The 19,501-nt window shown below is 43.7% G+C and overlaps 1 long non-coding RNA gene across 1 annotated transcript; it reads right to left on the bottom strand.

Moving 5' to 3' along the window:
- Window positions 1–6,005: 6,005 nt before the first annotated feature.
- On the bottom strand, window positions 6,006–17,770 carry LOC149354031 (uncharacterized). The gene is made up of 2 exons (XR_016289625.1): window positions 17,622–17,770; window positions 6,006–6,851 (listed from the first exon to the last, which is right to left on the bottom strand). It is a non-coding gene; the product is annotated as an uncharacterized LOC149354031 (long non-coding RNA).
- Between the last annotated feature and the right edge of the window lie 1,731 nt (window positions 17,771–19,501).

Genomic DNA, 19,501 nt, shown 5'->3' on the forward strand with positions numbered 1-19,501 from the left:
CTTCCCTTCCGGCGAGGTTTAGGTGTCCACCGAGATATGAGAGAGAAATACATTTCTTTTCCTCAAAAACCAATTTACCGACGAGCGAGGAGAACCGAATGGGCGATGGCGTTCTATGGACTCCCTGGCAGCGTTGCAAGACGCTCTCGCGTTCCACTCTTAGAGGCGAAGCTTAACATCTTAACCACACATCAGTGACCACACTTTAGGTAAAAAAAGTTTTAGATAGATTTCCTTTCCTCAAAAAATAATTAACTGACGAGCAAGGCGTATTTGTCCGCGTTTCAGATTGGTCCAAATTGTCGTGACGTCACCACGCGCGAATTTTGACGGGTGTCCATCGAAATATGTGAGACAGTTACTGCGCAACTTTCTTTCGTCAAATACAATTTTCGACTAGTGCTACTGATATATGCGAGGCAGTTAATGCGTAATTTCCTTTCCTCAAATACAATTTTCATTTTCTTCATTACGGCTCCTCTTTCTTCTTTCACTCCACTTCCTCCCTTCCTGTACAGTGCGGCTCAGGTGTCCACCGAGACGACAGAGAATTACTGCGCCATTTACTTTCCTTAAAAAGCGTTGCGTTCAAAGGGCAAGGCATCGCGCCGAACGGGTGGTGGCGTTCAATGGACTCCGTAGCAGCGCTACAACACGCTGTCGCGTTCCACTCCTAAAGGCGAAGCTTAAGCTTAAGCTTAATTTGGAGTTAATTAGTATTCAGGCATTAATCAGTAATTAACCATTAATTAGTGATTTGTCATCACTTAGTAATTAGTACTCAATTACATGTGACGCCACCAGTGCCACAGAAGCACTGAAAGTGGTGCGGAAAACGCTTTCGCCTCTACGCACTTTAGACAGTCAAAGTGCCCCCTGAATTTTTTCTGCCTGTCTGTAGGTACTAAAGCGGATACGGGCCGCTGTAAGAGGGCTGCGGAGGAGATTTGCTCGCAATTACCCGTTTTGTTTGGCTTCACTGCACAGCTCATGGGCATGCGGTCCGTAGAACTTGTAGGCATAACAGGATCGTCTTGTGCAGAATGCATACGCCAGACCGAAGGTTCTGATGACGGCCGCCTTCTGCAACGGAAATCGTTATACGCTTCCGTTTCCCGCAGCTTGACCCCGTAAAACCAGCGGTACTGCAGCCGCGCACTGTCAAATGATTTTAACCATGCGACTACGCTTAGAAAACGTAAACTATAAACTTCGCATGAAAGCAGAGAAGAAGCGTGCGCTCGCAATGGGCCCTGCGCAGCGAGGGAGTACGAGAACGGGAAACTGCGGTTCGCCACATCGAATCGGTTCTGAAGTGCTTTTCGCTTACAACACGAAATGGTCTGTAGGGTTTACTGATAGTTCGAAACCTACGAGATATGGCTCGGTTCGATCGGGTCCTATCCCTGCCGCGGCAGCCGCATTTACATGTAGGCAAAATACAAAAACGCATGTGTGCTATGTGATGTCAGCGCCCGGTAAAGAACACCATGGTGGCTTAAATTATCCCGGAGCCCTCCATGACGGCGTTCCTCGTGACTCACGTATCGCTGCGAACCTTTAAACCTCACAATTTATACAATCTCATTGAAGGTTAGTTTGATTCTGTTGTTGAAAAATCTTCCTTCGCGAAAGCGAGATATCAGATACATGGGCTTCTATGGAAGATTCCAAGGGTAATGGCTTTTTCTTCGCTATGTCCATTATTTCGTTATAAACCGCTTTGTTATGGCGACGTTCGACCGCGTTTCACAGCGTTAACCATTAGCGGGATGTGTGACAGGCTCCGCGTAGTCTGAAGCAGGATGCTTTCCTGACGCCAGCATGAGGTTGCGCGTGGCTCGTGAGCGCGCCGCCACTGAGCCGCGCTCGGAAGAACAACTTCGCCAATGTCGCCCTGAATGCGAGCGCAAGCGATGAGTGCGCGTGAAGATGCACAGTTTGCACGCCCTCGCAGCTGAGCTAAAGTGTCAATGGCGAGAGGATCCTGGGGTGTAAGCTCACCACGCTGAAATGAGACACCGACGCCATGGTATACGATGTGCGCGCCCTCGAAGCCGAAACCTCCGAACGCTTGAGCCAGGCGAAATACCACTAGGGATTTTTGGCGTCAAAGCGCCAACATGTTCGCCTTTGCCTCTTCGATGAGGAACAGGCTCTGAAGTGTGCCGCAAATTTTAGTGGTAGCTGTGCTCTTAATGTCTCCGCATTAATTTCTAACATCACCAGGATGCGGGGTTAAGCGACTGCAGCTAATGCAGGAATTCGCACCACCTTTGATGGTGGCCTGATAATTTGTTTTGTTAGTTGTATACCTTTGGTATACGACATACACCGTGAATTATGCGCTCTGAATACGTTGTGTTTCCTAGTTGTGGATTTTTTTCAAAGAATGTTCCGACTTTCGCAATTTCCTTTTATTTAGGAGACGCGATTCTATCGAAGTTACGCACGCGATAACTCCGGCTTTCTATTTCTTGAAGTTGAAGCACGAATATATACATGCTAAGAGTAATCGGCATGTTTTACAAATTGTCTTGCAAAAGCGGAAGTCCTTTTTTTTGTGCGACCCACTTTTACACGTGGTGCTTTAATAAGCCTCTTGTTTGCGGAAGTACGAAATCATGATGAATTAGATAGAATTGACCTATAACATAAATTGACAGAGCAATTACGGATATTGTGCTCCGTTTTATCTAGCGCGGAGAAGACGGACGAAGTGCAATTGCTTAGCTCTATAAACACTTGGTGTGAACAGGCATGGAAATGCCGACTGCCAGACTTCTCATCGTATTTACATTCCCATGTTTGTTTACATTCGTCAAAACCGTGCATTTCGTTCTAAACCTTGGTCCTTGTGGCTGCATCGCTGCTCGGATATCCACGTGTGTCAATAGCAGCAGATAAGGACATTATGGCTCAGGAAAGGGAGAAATCGTAATTGTCAAAGCAGTCGCGCCCGCGCAGCAGGCAAGCAGCTCATGTTTCTTAATCGGGTGGGGAGGTCAGCCTCATTGACGCGCTATTTAACATTCATTTCGGCCCAAGGCTGCCAACAGAGCCGAAGTACTGCATGCCATAGCGCCTAGGACGATTTCTGTAACGTTGTTGTTGGGTTACAACATATGACTGTCAGGCTTGAATTTCGCAAATACAATATTTCCTCTAAAATCACTTATTGAACTCATAACATTTTTGTTAATTGTCAGCCATATTTTGTAACTGGAAATTGCTTTTTGTGGGAAGGAAATAGCGCAGTAATTGTTTGACATCTCAGTGGACACCTGAACAGCGCTGTAAGGGAAGGGGGGAAGGTGGGAGTGAAAGAAGAAAGAGAGAAAGAGGTGCCGTAGTGGAGGTGAGGTCTCCGGAATAGTTTCGGCCACTTGGGGATCTTTAACGTGCACTGGCAGCGCACAGCACACGGGCGCCTTTGCGTTTCTCCTCAATCGAAACGCGGCCGCCGCGACCATGTTCGAACCCGGGATCTCCGGCTTAGTAGCCAAGCGCTCTAACCACTGAGCCATACGATGCCTCGTTTGGAGTGGCTTTGTAGTCTTTCGTCACATGTGAAAATGCGCTTATGCAGCACCTTTTCTTTGAAAACTTGAGGGAGAAAAAAATTGGATGGCGGTTTAGCATTGCTAAGCACGAAACTGCTAAACACAGTTTTCTGCACGGGGACACCACCGCCACGTACCTGAAAGGGCGATTGAGATGTCTACTGACCCAGGGAGTCAGTTATGCGCGTCTTCATCCTTTTCGTCGTCAGTGCCAATTTACCCAATGCACGCCGGCAGCCAATGCTCCAGTGCCGCGTATTTGTAGTAATGTTGTCAAGTACAACACGTATTGGTCTAGCGCCTTGTTTTTGCCGCAACGTTGTCCACGCCAGCGCAAGCAGCGCACACCTCTCTTTCACTACCGCCACATAGCTTGCAAGGTCGTTGCGAATTAACTTTGGAACATAACCAGCAAGAAACGAAAAAACTTACTCAGCAAGAAACGCGTCGTATTTTTGTATGCTTAGGGCTATGCTTCTCTGAGGAGAATACAAACAAAATAAAGCAGTGTCAATCCTCAGAACGTAGAGAATCATCACCTGTGTGTAGCAAGAATGCGTTTTTGGCTATTCTAACTGACCATTCGCACAGTGGATGTAAGGTACATAGCTGATATCATTATATCGGTCAATCAGGCACTTGTTTCTTAAACTATACGGGCACTTAATTAATCTCAATAAGTTGAACTGCGCTGCCGAATGTTGCTATGTCGTCGGGACTGTAACACAGTCATGGCTGCTCGGAATTGATGATCAGCCTAACCTGAAAGCAATTGAAAATGTAACAGCCGTGACGTAGCGGTGGCGTCAAGGCTTTCAATGCGATGAAATACGCAGAAAAGCAGGCACTGACTTGCCCGCGGTGCCATTCTGCATCGCTGTCAGTGCGCTTCTGCTATGCGGCCGGGCTGACGCGAAAGCACTGTGCGTCCAGTTAACGTGGCGAGTGTCACGAGACGGCGCTTGTGATGTGGTCGCTGCTGGCGCCACCATACCAGCGCACCCGTCGCGTTAGCCGATGATAGCAAAGAGGACGAAAGTGGTTTTCTTGCAGTTGTGGCGAGCTGACCCAGACCTGCGACCTATCATTGATCATCTGGAGGGCCGAGCTTCTGACGTACCTCGACAATTTTCTAGGAACCTGCCGGCCTTTAGCCTCCGGAATGGAATTTTGTTTAAGAAAAACTCCAGCACTGTTTACCGAGCGCACCTCCTCGTCGTTCCGGCAGACCTCCGCGACGATATCCTTCTTGCTTGTCACGATGAGCCCACCTCCGGCCACTTGGGCTTTGCCCGCACACTTTGCACGCGTGCGCCAGGCGTATTATTGGCCCAAACTTTCTCACGCCGTCCAACGTTACGTCAGAGGCTGCCGCGAGTGCCAACGTCGTAAAGCGCCTCCTCTCAAGCCAGCGGGTTTGCTCCAACCTATTGAACCGCCTCGGACGCCGTTTGATCCAGTCGGCATCGATCTTCTGGGCCCATTCCCTGTGTCCTCGGCCGGTCATAAATGGATCATAGTCGCGACCGACTATTTAACAAGGCATGCGGAAACTAAGGCGGTGCAGCGCGGCACGTCATCTGATGTTGCCCACTTTTTTATGCAACAAATCGTGCTGCGTCATGGCGCACCGTCCCACGTAATCACTGATCGAGGTACGGCGTTTACGGCACAGCTCATGCGCGACGTGTTTGAGCTCAGTCACACGAGCCATCTCAAAACCACTGCCTATCATCCACAGTCGAACTGGCTCACAGAGACTCTCAACAGAACGATCGCCGACATGATCGCAACGTACATAGACTCGTAGCACAAAACCTTGGACGAGATTCTCCCGTACGTCACATACGCCTACAACACGGCAGCCCACACTGTAAAAAAATATTTATTGAAAAAAACAAACTTTCTAGCAGCTGGCCTGCCAGAAATTTTCTGTTATGCTATGTTTTCGGTTTTTTACTTTTTTTGTCATTTCACCGGGTTTTTTGTTTGCAATTAACAGAAAATGTCTGTGAGGATGACAGAAACTATCTGTTTTTACTTTTTTCTGTCATTTCACAGGTTTTTCGGTTTGCTGCTAACAGAAAAATTCTGTGATCTTCCATTTTCGCTTACCATATTTTCTGTCATTTAACACCTTTTTTTTCATGACTCCCAGAAATTTTCTGTGAAGCTCCATGTTCTGTCATTTCACACACTTTATTTCTTTCACATCTTTTAATGACTGACATAAAAACAGATACAGAACTTAGGACTGCTGCCACATTTCAATAGAATAAAATATTTCACCGCTTTTAAACAATCACAAGCAAAGGCAAGTTAGCATTCAAGAATATTGGAAAATATGCAGTGTTAAATAATGCAATCATGGCTGGTATTTTACTATACAGTAATATCTTTCAGCATCACTGAATTAAGGTTAACGGTAGGTGGGTGGCCGAAGAAAAAAAAACTTACATTGCCCTGCCTGCACTACAGGCATACAGTAAAAGCATGCAAAATATGCAATAATGGCAAGTAATGTCAAACGAAACCTGTCCCTTTCTGTCATACAGAATGGCATGATTCACTATAAAATAGTAATACAATACAATGAATACGACACAAAGTAATAATACCTGAACAATGAACACAACCAGTCACTAAATTAATGGCAAGCATACGCAAAAGGAAAGTATTGGAAAAATATGCTTTGCTCACGACTAGTGCTGCATTAAACAGCAAGATGAAAGCAACAGGACATAAGGCATGCCACGGGCTGTTTGCCTTATCACAGTGTAACTGCAAAACATTTTTTCACTCCAGTTAGTAGGTCTTATCTTGACACTACAATAACTTTAAAATGAAAAAAGTAACACAGACAAGATAGAAAGTAGTGCTACAATTCATACAACCAGCCACTGAAGTGTAACAGCAAGTATAAGCATAAATAAGGCATCTTAAGCAAAGTGTGTCTTGCCTGACACTAGTACGAAATGAAGTGAGATACAAGCAACAGGACAAAAGCATGTCACAAGCTGTTTGACTCATCAGTGTAACCATATAACATTGATTCTGTATACATAGTACATCCACTCTTGAGACTACTGCATGATAAGGCATGCCACAGGCTGTTTGGTTTATCACAGCGTACACATAAAATATTGATTTAAAAAGTTGTCAAATTTCAGAACAGTTAAAAGTCAGTCCTGCATGATGAGGGAAGCAACTTTTGAAGAGGGGCAGTGTTGCTTCTTCTTCGAGTGCTCTGCCTTCGTTCCCCGGACAGGATTCACAGCTGCAATGGTCCTGAAACAAGGACAGAGCATTGTTACTCCTCGGACAGTGACCATATCTATATTGTCTTTCAAAGAAATAATAAACACTGCAAGAAGACTGCGCCCCTCCTCCTACCCCAAAATTTAATTCCTTTGTAGCCCACATTTCAGTTTCATTGTGTGCACTATTGAATATATCCAGTAATCTTTAGTACTCAGTACAAAACCAGACTTCAAGCCAAAATAAACCTTTCCTAAATGTTCACTTTAATAAGGTTTTTATCAACCATAGTGTTTTGTTACTTGCGTGAAAGCTGCTTACTGAACTCCAACACTAAGTTTTAAACGGACGTAAAAACAACTCCATGCAACCTGTTGTTCTTGGGAAAAATTCATTCTGTCTGCACTTTCCCAATTTGTTGCCCACCGCGGTGGCTCAGTGGTTATGGCGCTCGGCTGCTGACCCGAAAGACGTGGGTTCGATACCGGCCGCGGCAGCCGAATTTCGATGAATGCGAAATTCTAGAGGCCCGTGTGCTGTGCAATGTCAGTGCACGTTAAAGAACCCAGGTGGTCAAAACTTCCGGAGCCCTTCACTATGGCGTCCCTCATAGCGTAAGTCGCTTTGGGACGTTAACCCCCAATAAATCGAATCAAACCAATTTGTTGATGTCTGTGTGGCAACAAAAAAATGCATTTATTGCTGAGAAAACTAAATTTAAAAATTTGTCAGTCACTCAATTCAAATTCTGACATATATGCCGAAAAGGACTTCATGACCACATTTTGAAGTTAGTTGCAGGGCTGCTTAGGGCCTTGTGATCTGCACCCAGAAATCTGACGTGTCAGTAGACTGCAGTGTACTTAGAAAATGGGGCAATGATGACAACACCTCTACTTTGTTTCTTCATTTTATGTAGATTATAAAAGCACCATTTCAGTCTCCTTGCAATCAGACAGTAGCCTCTCGACAAAGGCCAACTCCAGTTTGCATTCAATGTTCCTTCAAAGCGCTCTCTGACACCAGAGTAGCAATGTCTATGTATACACAGGCCGAATCATCAGCATGCCTATTTTGTGTCACCCGAAAGTACAGCCGTAAGCAAAAATATTTTTTGAAAGGTAATAAGTAAGTTTGTAGCACATATTTATGTGCTTTGTCTTTACAAAGATTTAGATGCATGACGAGGGATATGCACATTTTAGTGAAGCTGGAATTAACAGAACTGAGCAGAGGCTTGTTTGTATTACTAATGCCCCACTAGTGATACGCGTCTAAAATGATGTCTAGTGCTGTAGAGCAAGCTGTTACGTGAATGTGACGTTACCCTCTCACATCTCCACACAGCTTCCACTGTACCAGAATAGTGCAAAGTGCCTGCTGCCCCGAGTGAAAAACTTTTCTGACCACAACGTCAAGCAATAACCCAGCAAAAGGTTCATGCAGAATGCACACAAAATATTCTCTGTAGGCAGAATCAAAACAAAATTAAGCAATAGCTTTGAATAAAACTTTTGGTTGAGCATTGGAAGTCGCACATTTTCAGTGCTGTAGCATTTTCCCCAACGCCGCTAGTACGGCTCACATGCAGGCCTCAATATTGCAAGTATTAACAGCCTTTTTCAGTATCCTGGCTTATGCACAGTTTGAACTGGGCTGCAAGGAAAAGGTACTTTCACTATCATGCTTAGCTGTCCTCGAGGCTAGTCAACACAGCTGAGCATGTCTGCACAACATCCTGGGCTCCTCACTCCTTCCACATATAAATTCCCCCCTACAGATGCACTTTGGAAGAAATATGTGCGGCTTACAGCGCACCCATCAAGAAAGCTTCATGTCAAATGCAGCAATAACAATGCTGTATCTCTCATCAGCAATCCTCACGTAATTGACTGAGGAGCCAATTTATTGAGACACACATAGCGAGGTATGTGCCACCACAATATGCAATGCTGTATGCATGGGTTATCTTGCATAGTATACAACTCAGGACTGTAGGCTCAAATACCGCAAAAAGGAAGTCTTCCAGTCGACGGCACCAACCAACCGTTACGATGTTGTGGTTATTTTGGCTAATTTGTGGTTTATCCTTTCCCTTTGCCAGCTGGTGTGATGGATTAGCAAGTGCATGGGAATTAACCACGAAGTCGTGAGAATCATTCGACACCATAGGGGCATTTGCCGCTGCGTTCTTCAGTTGTATCCAGCTAGAGTCACAATATGACGCATTGCCTGACAGTTCATGCTGAAATGAATGCAAATCAAAATACAAAAGAGAAAAAACACAAACTTCCCATTAGCAGTGAACCTGTCTCCGACAAGTGGGAGCAATGCCAGCCTTAGGGGAGGGTGACCAGTGCAATCGCACAAGACGTCACCAAGATGGGGATGCTGAGTTGCCCTGTGGGTGTCATGCTACATCCTCCCATCCTCTACCCACCATCCCTCTGTCCCTTGTCCTTCAAAAGAGACATTTCCAGAGCTCTTCAAAATGAGAGAGACAATATGTATGCCTGAAGCATGCCAAAATAAGTGCATAACTCGCTGCTGTAGAGGGTTGCAAAGGGTGCATGCACCTTACAGATGCGGCATAGTTTCAGGCGTCGTTTGTTGTGAGCAGGACCATCTAAATGACATTCTTTCCACCTGTAAGCTCTGCTGTGGCAGAAGGGAAAGGGGCAGGGGAGGACAGTTGTGCTTAGAGAGCTTTGTCAGTTCACTGCTTAGCCTTTGTCCTGTCTCAGTTGTGCAGATTCTTTCCATCTTTGAACTTAAAACTGCCTTCAGCATGCCCTGTGCATTATCTAAATTGGAACACATCTGACTGTGTCAAGCTGTATTGCCTTTAATGGTGGTAGGAAATAATGTGTGCACCATTTCTCTCCCTTTTGCATGCTCTGCTCAGTGAGAATTTCATTGTAGCTAGTTCTTCTTTTAGGCACCCAGCGGTTGCCACTGCAGAGCGGCACTGCTTGACTTTAGGCGTTAATTACAGACCTAAATGTAGACTGGGCTTTTTGCTAATCATCATCTTTGAGACTCACATGATTTTGGACTGTGAGCCCATAGTTACTCGTTCATAAGAAATACTTGTCTTGGACAAAAAAATGTTTTCAATTCTGAATGCCAAGAGAAAATGGGCACAGAAAATTTGAATGATTTTGTAGAGAATGGTTGTAGTGCTACTATTGTTGCTATGTGCATAGATGCAGACAAAAATTTTGTGCAGCGTTCTGGCAACTTAGAAACAGATTTGATTTCCTGTGTCTGGCATTATGTCGGCATGGTTTGTTTTTATTTTAAAATTCATTTGCTTCTACCCAATCACCTGTCCTGCCTCTTGCATTGTAGCCATGGACTGTGCAAATGAACTCTCCCAACAAGCTGTCTTGCCTTATGTGCAGTTTTAAGCAAGACAATTTATGAAAGAAAAAGAATGCCGAATTGCTAAAATTGCTGGTGCATTGTGACAGTGTTCAAGGAAAAGCAGAGATGATGGAAAAAGCCCTTTTTAAAGTAAAAGAACAAGATGAATTATCGTAGTAAGGTTAAAACTAACCTGATCTAGCCTGGCTAACTTTGCACGGCCTGCTGTTTAACCTGAGTAAGTTCAGCTCAGGTCGACAATGTTTTGCCCCACTCAACTTTTGCCCATGTGTATGCAGAAAAGTGGTACGCCAGACCTTCTTCACACCAGTCTGCAGCCAAGGCACTGTTATTAGGAACAGAAGCAATCCGTGATGATAAATATAATGCTTGTACCATTTTCTACATATCCAACTGGAAAAAGATTTCAATTCTCCTGTCACCCAATTTAATGCCATCAAAATTTTGTTATGCTGGCTTTTTTGTAGGCACTATTAAGAGTGGAGCAGGGAAAACTAAAACATCAGCTTCATGAGCTAAATAACGATTTCAAAAGAAGTGTGAATGCCCTGCGAAAGCCAGTATCATCAAACACAGCGACCCAGAGAAGAGAGATTGCATGACAAGTGAGACAGGTGGAGTGTACTCATGGTTCTAGGAAACTAATGCACAACTTAAAAATCTGGATACCATTTCTCTGCTGCTTCACGGATATGTACACCAACGTAATACATGTTAACTGTGACCACGAACACTACTATAACACCAAAGTAAATCCGGCCGGTCCCGTCCATGACCCAATATTACAACCATTCAAGACATTTTAGTGATATTATTGCAGGGGCAGATTCATGGGTGCAACTGGAAGGGGGGGTGATTTGAAGGAGGGGGGTTGGGTACATTAGAACCATGTATTCCTTGGACATTTTTCATCGAAGAAATGAGGTTCAACATGGCTGTTATTTAATATTTTCCAGCGGGAATACTTTCCTTTTAATCAATTTCTCCTAATTTCTCCTAAGTGAGCATTACCATATATCCTCAACAAGGTTTCTCAAAGACACCTCAAAAACAAGTCTTCAGTGGACACTGGATATTTAACATATTAAGACAGAGTTATTCTGTTTCTGCTGCAAGCTCTTTGACAGGGATCCCATGTAATCACCAGCGGCAACTGGATAAAATGAGTGCAGGCACATGGCACAGATTCTTAGAAGCCTCGAATATTTGACAAATCACTTCGCACCACATCAAGCTTGCACAGAGGCAAGTCTAAGAATGAACCATAGCAAACGCATTGACAAGGAGCATGAACTCATCATGGCGCAAGCAAAGAAACTCTTCAAGAATGTCTTAGAGCACCTGATCAAGATAAAAAGCATATATGGTATTTCATGGCTGTTCAGACTGGCTTTTTGCAATCTGTGAGGAACCAGGGCAAAAAAGATGGCATCAGACTACACAGAAGGAGGACCACGTGGACTGAAGCACTGAATGATCAACTTTTGTACAGTTTCCTGTCAGCACACATGGCAAACAAAGATGAAACTATATCAGGAGATACCCCGAAACAATGTGACAAGTGGTTTTTTTTAGTCTGAAAAAACAGAGGGAATAAGCCAGCAAGGATTTGCACAGCTGTTTCTAGGACGCAGCAGAAAAGCAAAGTTAGTGAAGAATGGCCAACAAGGAACATGAAAGAAACCAGGGTGGAAACGAGTGTACAAGACATGGTCTTGAAAGCTAAAACCAATAAAAGAGATAAAAACGTCACAGGCCAATGAATAACAGGGCAAAAGGCTAAAAAGATTAAAGTCGCAAAAGTGACAATGAGGTCAAAGACTGAATGTAAAACCAGGAGCAAGTGGTGAAGGCAAAAAAATAAAAAATACGACTGAAGGCCGAGGGTGCACATGGTGAGACAAGTGTCGCATATCTAAAATCTGGTATTGCATGGAAAATAGGCTGGTACTTTTTCAAATAATGAAACTGAAGGTTTCTTTATGCACTGGTCCTTCATTGCCAGTATCTTGCCTGCTTTGATGATTTCACAAGCCAGTGAGTTTTTGTTCTTCGCTGTTACTTCCATTCATTGAAATTCGGATAAACGTCCTGTTTCCAAAATTTTACAGTTCCGACAGTGAATGCCATGATGGCAGCATTACTCATTATCAGAAAAAGAACTAGCCTACCTGTCATGCAATGCCTGGTTTTAGCTACATAACACTTGTCTCATCATGTGTATCCGGGGCCTTCAGCAGTATTTTTTTTATTTTTTGCCTTCACTTGCTCCTGGTTTTACACTTCGTCTTTTCCCTCATTGTCAACTTTTATCACTTTTAACTTTTTAGCTTTTTGGCCTGTTACTTGCTGCCCTCTGAGCTCTTTATCTCTTCTATCACTTGTAACCTTCAAGAGCATGTCTTATTTTTTCACTTGTTTTCGTGGTTTTTGGCATGTTTCTTGCTGGCCATTCTTCGCAACCTTTGGTTTTTTGCTGCTTCATAGATACAGCTGCGCAAATTCTTGCTGGCCCACTCCCTGTCTTTTCCGCCTAAAAAAAATCTGCTTGTCGTATTTTTTTGTCTTATTTTGGTGTTCCGTGATACAAGCTTTCATACCAAATGGGCCTTGCCTAGCTTTTTCCGTCGTGTATCCGACAGCTAGGAAGGTGTACAAATAGCTGTCCCCGTTTCTTCTGATATAAAAGTTGACAGTTCAGCATCCACGTTGCCGCCTTCTGTGCAGCTCTTTGCCCAACAGAAAGTGTTGCTCTAGCTTTTCACTGTAAACAATGAAAACTTTCTGCGATACCTGAGCTTCTTGGTTAATACGACAAAGTCATAAAAGAGCATTTACGTGTGTGCCAGATATGGCAGATCACTATTGCAGAAAAACAAATTAGAATAAAATATTTCAAGTGATGGTGAAGAATGTGATCATGCATTTCACAGAAAATGAAATAACTGAAGTGAGTGCTTTTTTGCCTCTGATGCCTCCCTTCTGGCTAGCAATTTCATGAGTACTGGAAAAGGAATGTGTACTATGGTGGCAAAGATACCTTGGTAAAAAGTGCATCATGCTGCGCCATCTAATAAGTATTGTTTATTTTTTTTCCCCCGTAACGCAAGTGCAAGTGCTTCTGGGGCACTGCAACAGCAACAACTGACTCTCTTGGATAAGTCGGGAGCTCACTCTATGCGACTGTTTCTTACCAAATAAGCACTTTATCGGTCCCTTCATTACTGGGATCTTGTTGTTACCACTTCTCTTTGAATAACTATACTACTTGTGTCACTTTGATGCCCATTCTATTTATGTCCCTTGGACTGGTTGATTTCTTAAAGAAATTTTAATCAGACATATAAGATCTATGCTTTGCTTATGCATGCACTTTTAGAAGAGGAGCTGAAGGTGTCAGCATTTTCAGTTCATGTAACTAAACTCATCTTTCAGTAGCAAGCTTCTTTGCTTTTCTATATTTTAAACCGTACTACCTGCTTGCAAAGTTGGTGGTCCCTGACCTTCGGTGGCATTGTGGTGGAGGCTTCCGGTTGCCGCTATTGGTTTGCAGTATCCCCTCAGGCTACAGCCATCTAGGGCACAGCTTGCGGTAATGCACTGTAAAGCACAATATTGTTTTACAACTGGGCTTCCCTCTGAAAAATACCGAAAAAAATTTGCAATGTAAAAAAAGGTATAAACAAAAGGAAATAATGAGAGGCTGTGCAAGTATGGGCCTCAGCAAGGGCTCACACAGGGTGCGGTAAGGTCCTCCCTGAGGCAACGTGATACTGCCAAAATTACCTGGCAATGTTGCAGGGGTTACACTTACTGAAAGGAGAAAATTAAGAAAGTACGGAGGCTGGGACACATCCTAAGGTGGTACTGGTGAATCAATGTGTATTTTGAGGGACTGTTCTGCTACCGTATACACCTGTCCACACAGACAGGGAAGCTACTGGCAAAGCTCTGTTTGGTAACTGTCATCACTGATTACTTAGTTAAATATGGGGTCGTTCACTCCATTGGTAACTGTCATCACTGATTACTTAGTTAAATATGGGGTCCTTCACTCCATGCAAGGACACTGGCATGAAAATTAAGCTACAAACTGCTGGAAATGAAAAGTTGCATGTCATTCAGAGATCTGCCCTCGGCCATTGTTTATGAGACACTGGACGCATACCTAGGACACTTCCCTCTTTTCTGCATCTCTAGAGGCATCTGCATATATCATATAGTGTAAAAAGACTTTTTTCCATCCTTTTCTACTTTTGTCCTTCCTACAGCACAATGTATCCAACACAAGCCTAGTTGAACTCTCCACTTTTCTAATTTCCGCTTTTCTTTCGCTGAAGTGTCTAAAGATGCACCTGACAGACTGTTCATTCTCACTGAGCGTACGGCGAATGTAGCTGCCGGCCCATGGCTAAGTCTCGTCCAACATGATAGTGGATGCTGCCAGCCAGTGCACTACTGCTGCGTGCAACACTCTTCTCTGCGAAGCATTTGCAAGTTGCATGCCACATATTGTGACTTGTAAGGAGTTTCAAAGGGAAGTTTTCCCATTTTTATATCGCCGGCTGTCATTCAGATGAAGTAAAACAAGCCCAGCTCTCCCAAAAAATCTGATATATGTCTTCACACCCGGTTGCACGTGCATATAGCACTACCATCACTCACACCAGCAGCCTGGTGCTTTTGCACTGGTCTTGTAATCTGTCACCTCTGCACATAATTTAAGCAAGTTATCACCAGCACTGCAGTGCAGCAGAATGCTTGCTAGATCGAGCACCTATGCTCAGCACAGCACGCATATCCCTAGATGCACCTATCTGTATTACATAAGAAACATAATGATAGCTCTTTTTTATCACCAGATATAATATTCATCTTTAAAATATTTATATTATGCCTCACAGCCATGCAAAAGCAATAGTATGGGGAATTAATTTACAGCGTTGACCTAGGTGACTCAAAGAGATACTCCACCACAATACACAAGAACATTGTGGAGGAGCAACCACAAAGCAGGAAGCATGTACAGACCACTTACGGGCCAACATTGACATTTTTTAGGGGAATACAAGGAAAGTGCCTAGCTCGCTGCTTGGTCTTTCAGGCGGAAATTTGCACATATTGAATGGTTCGAGCTTAGCGTGAGTCAATGGGCCCCTCTCAGCTAATGCCACACACCACACGTGTATTTGGAGCACAGACCCCACACGCGCACTCAGCTTCGACTGAGGGACAGCAGATCGTAGCAAGTAAACAAACCTTCAAGTTCACATAGCGGACTTCGGTGCACGACAGAAAAGCACACATGCGCACCATGCCGCATGGAAAAAGCAGGAATAATTTTGCAGTTCACACACTAACTAAACAACATGTGGCGAACGGTGCCACCGGAGAACATGCTGTTTGTCATGCGATAAAGCAGTTCATTGCATGGAGCTCTCAGAGTATGTGCGCCAAACACCAATTGGCCCATTCCGGGCAGTTAGTAAACATTCTTAAGCCCAAGGTATGACTAATCCTGATAGAATTCAAAGGAGCACTATGAGAGTAAATCGAGCTGACTGCCGGGCAAGAATCAAATGGCCGAACTTTGAAAAACACTGTCAGATTTGTCCGATGTATCTGGAAAAAAAATTCTCCGGGTCTATCCGATGTACTAAGGGGAGGAAATGCACCGGGTCTATCAGGCGTACCTTTAGCCATAGGCTTCTCTCAGAGTCAGTAGCAAGAGCACACCGTACAAAAATTTCACTGCTCTATTTAATAACCCCATTGTGAGTTATACAGACAAAATACTTAGCAGAAGAATGCAATTCCAAAAAATGTTGGAGCTAAAGAAGATTATTTTTTGACAGAACTCACAAAATGACTGCTAACGTGAACAAGGAAACCTCATTGACTTAGCGTGCTCAAAACTTTGGCTGAAAAAATGAAGCACTGTGGTTGCAAAGGCTTGTACACTTTCACCATGATTCCAGTCATGTTGACTGACACGATAAGAACAAACACCATGCATGACCCACCACTAAACCAGGGTGTCAAGCAAGCTACTTTCTTCCAGTTCCCTGACTTTTCCATGGTTTCCTCGACTATTTAAGTCAAAATCCTCTGACCACTGAAGAGGCGGGAAAACACAGCGGCCAATGGTAATGGACAGTATACATGATCTATTCACAGCAAAAAACTAAATACTGAAACTTCAAACGCTGCAATCAAAATAGATGTGCTCCTATTTGAGGCAGCTGATTTCTTCTTGAAGAAAGCCCAGCTTCAATGCGACTTATGAAGCTATCTTTGCTTTTTCTGTTCCATTTCTCTAACACAGGTGGTTAACATAGCCTTTATTCTTCCGAGCATACATTGCCTCCACTAAGTGTGTTCATATTTCGAATTTTTATTTTAAAGCGCAGAGTATTAAAAACGCTTAGATTACAAGACACATGTGTTCCACATAATACAGCAATGAAAAGAACCAGACATTGGACAAATATTTAAATCCTCATCATTTATCCTATCCGAACACCGATTAAGCACCACAAAATACAAAAAAAAAACAAAATACAAAATATAGCATACCCTCCAAATAACGCCAGAACCACAACAGCTGCCAGAGCTCCAGATCAAAGAAGCTCCAGCAGCCGTAGTGTAAATGCGATCAAACCATCACAAAGTTCATCGCACAGTTACATGAACACAAGTCCTCATACTTACTAATAGCGAAAGAATGCTGACAATTTCTGCGAAGTACCATCTACGACATCAAATCCATCAAATCTGCATGGCAACGCATTCAAATCTATCCATAAACAATGGATGGTTACATGCACATTGCATGTAACCATTGCATGAAGATTGCATGCACATATGCAATCTTCAGTAAACCCTCTCCCCCAGGTGCTGTGCTCCTCTGGGCAATTATCTATGACCCCTATGAGCAAGCAACGTATATGACTTCCACCAAAATAGCCATACACCGCTACATAATCTCAGAAGCAATATAGTACCATGTACCCTTTCCAACCCTTTCATATTAGTGACTGGGCACCATGCAATGCAGGTAGTACAGCCATAATCTGTGAAGAAGTGGTTGAAGATCAACTCCACAAAAAATAGTTCTATCTTTCTTTCCTTTCTACAGATTTTTTCAGAGCGCTATTTTACCAGCTGCATTAACCAAGCAGCAGCAACAGCAGCAAAATTTCATTCCATAGCTGATTAGTTTCCTGGGTTCAGCAAACATTTTCTTACTTTTTTAAAAATTGCTTTTGCACTTTGTTAGCATTTTCATAAAAGGGTCTTATGATAAAGTGGTATATACCTATAACTTTGATCATCACTGCATATGTGAGAAGTGCCAAAACCAAAACAAGAAAGGTCGTCACAACTCAGTTAACAAGTGAGATCAGTACTTACCGCTGTGTGAACTCCAAACAGAGGCTTGTTTCCTTGGGGTACACAGCATTGAAAGCAAAGTGCACCAAAAACATGAGATTGAAGCCTGGCATGGGTTGGCTGCGTGCATCTCTTGCAGGGTGTCGATGCATATGGTGAATCTCTTTGCAGCAAGGAAACTGCCTCCTGCACAAAACAAGTTTTAAATCAGGAATGCTCGCCCGAGTGCGGTACCACAGGGAATTATACCTATTGCAAAGATGAAAGGAGAACATGGCATGTCCCCGATGTCGTCATCACTGGCAGATTCCTGGCATAAGAAGGAGTTATATGCGTATAAGAATTGTCTACTAGAGTAGCACCATGTGAAAGCTGCAACTTTAAACCAGTTACAAATAAGCGTACGTGCAGCAGAGCATAAGCATAAATAAGTCTGCGCTTGCTCAGACTCTTATTTTTCCCAACAATATGTGGTGAAATGCTTTGGATTGCATACAAATAAGTGTCAACCACATATAAAGGCCCTAAAAATCAGCAGAGGCATTTACACGTGCTGGATTGTCTACAACACATAAACATTGCATAATTTTAGTGAAATACAGCTCCAGAACAAAGTGTAAATGCCTCTCAAGAGCAAAAGAGGCCCTCCATAGAGTGGTGTTGAGAGATTGTCCTAGCACTGCATTTAATCCAGCTGACCGGTAGTGAATAACCTTGCACCTGCCAGCCTCCTCAAATGTCACACTACTAGGTCACAGGGGATTACTTAACATAAGTAGAGCGCAGCGTGCGTTTTATCTCAAGCAAGCGAGCAAACTGTTTGTAAATGGCTATGTTTTCAGTAGCATAGTACGAGGTACAGGTGCCCCAAAAGTAATACGGAGCACGCGAGCGGTGGCCGGAATGGAAAAAACTGCATGCCAGCGTGCTCTATCAACAGATGCGTGGCAAAGAGCGAAGGGGTGTCGGCACATCCGGCTGACCCATCTCGATAACTTGATGCTCGCGTTATCGCCACCACGAGCGAAGTTGCACTGCTACCATCAGCATCGGTGCTCGCCAGGGGCACTTTCAATACATCATGCAAGGGTTTGTTGTTTGGCCGCGCCATGTAGAAAGTGGCATTTGGCAAACTGCACTTTTTGCTTTTTCAGGAATGCCACCATTTTCAGCCTTCGAGACCGCCGTGGTTCGCTCTTCGCTTCGAGGCGAGTTTGTGACAATGAAAACAGCAAACATCAAGAAGGACGGAGAAAGGGATGAGGAGACTTCCGTCTTCCCTTTCTGCGTTCGTCATGAAGTTTGTGCTCCTTTATCGTGATGAACAAACTCATGATGTGTTCGTCGAGTTTGTGCGCGAGCTACAGAATACAGATGCTTCGTCCGTCGGTTTGGCAAAGGTGATGAACTTTTTCTTGGTTCAAGGAAGTGCATGAAAAAAAGAATAACATTCATGTGTTGCCTTCGTTGTTTTCATTATAAAGATAGGGGCGAAACAGTATAGCAACTGAACTAATTAAGGGTCACTTCCCTTGGCACAAATTTACTTTCTTACAATGGAGGAAATAAAGACAAACAAAAAACGAGCTTGTATCTCATTTAGTCATCCCCTATCGGCTATATTTTGCAAACATACAAGGAGAAAATCGTAACAGGGTGGAAGCGATTAAAAAAAACAACTTTCAAAGCCACTTCTCATGCAAACTCAAAGCTTAATGACGGGTGAAGCTCCCGCTCATGTTAATGACATCGGCCATGCGCCGAGGAAGGGACTCGTATAATGAGTCGACGTATCCGGGTTGCTCTCGAAGGTTGTCCAGCGTGAGAAAGTGAATTTGTGTTCAAGAAAATGGTCTTGAATTATTAGCCCACTAGCTATGCCGTTGAGCACCTATTTTTAT

This window comes from Amblyomma mixtum, chromosome 3, assembly GCF_055824585.1.
Source record: "Amblyomma mixtum isolate Tamu chromosome 3, ASM5582458v1, whole genome shotgun sequence".
Classification (NCBI taxonomy): domain Eukaryota; kingdom Metazoa; phylum Arthropoda; class Arachnida; order Ixodida; family Ixodidae; genus Amblyomma; species Amblyomma mixtum.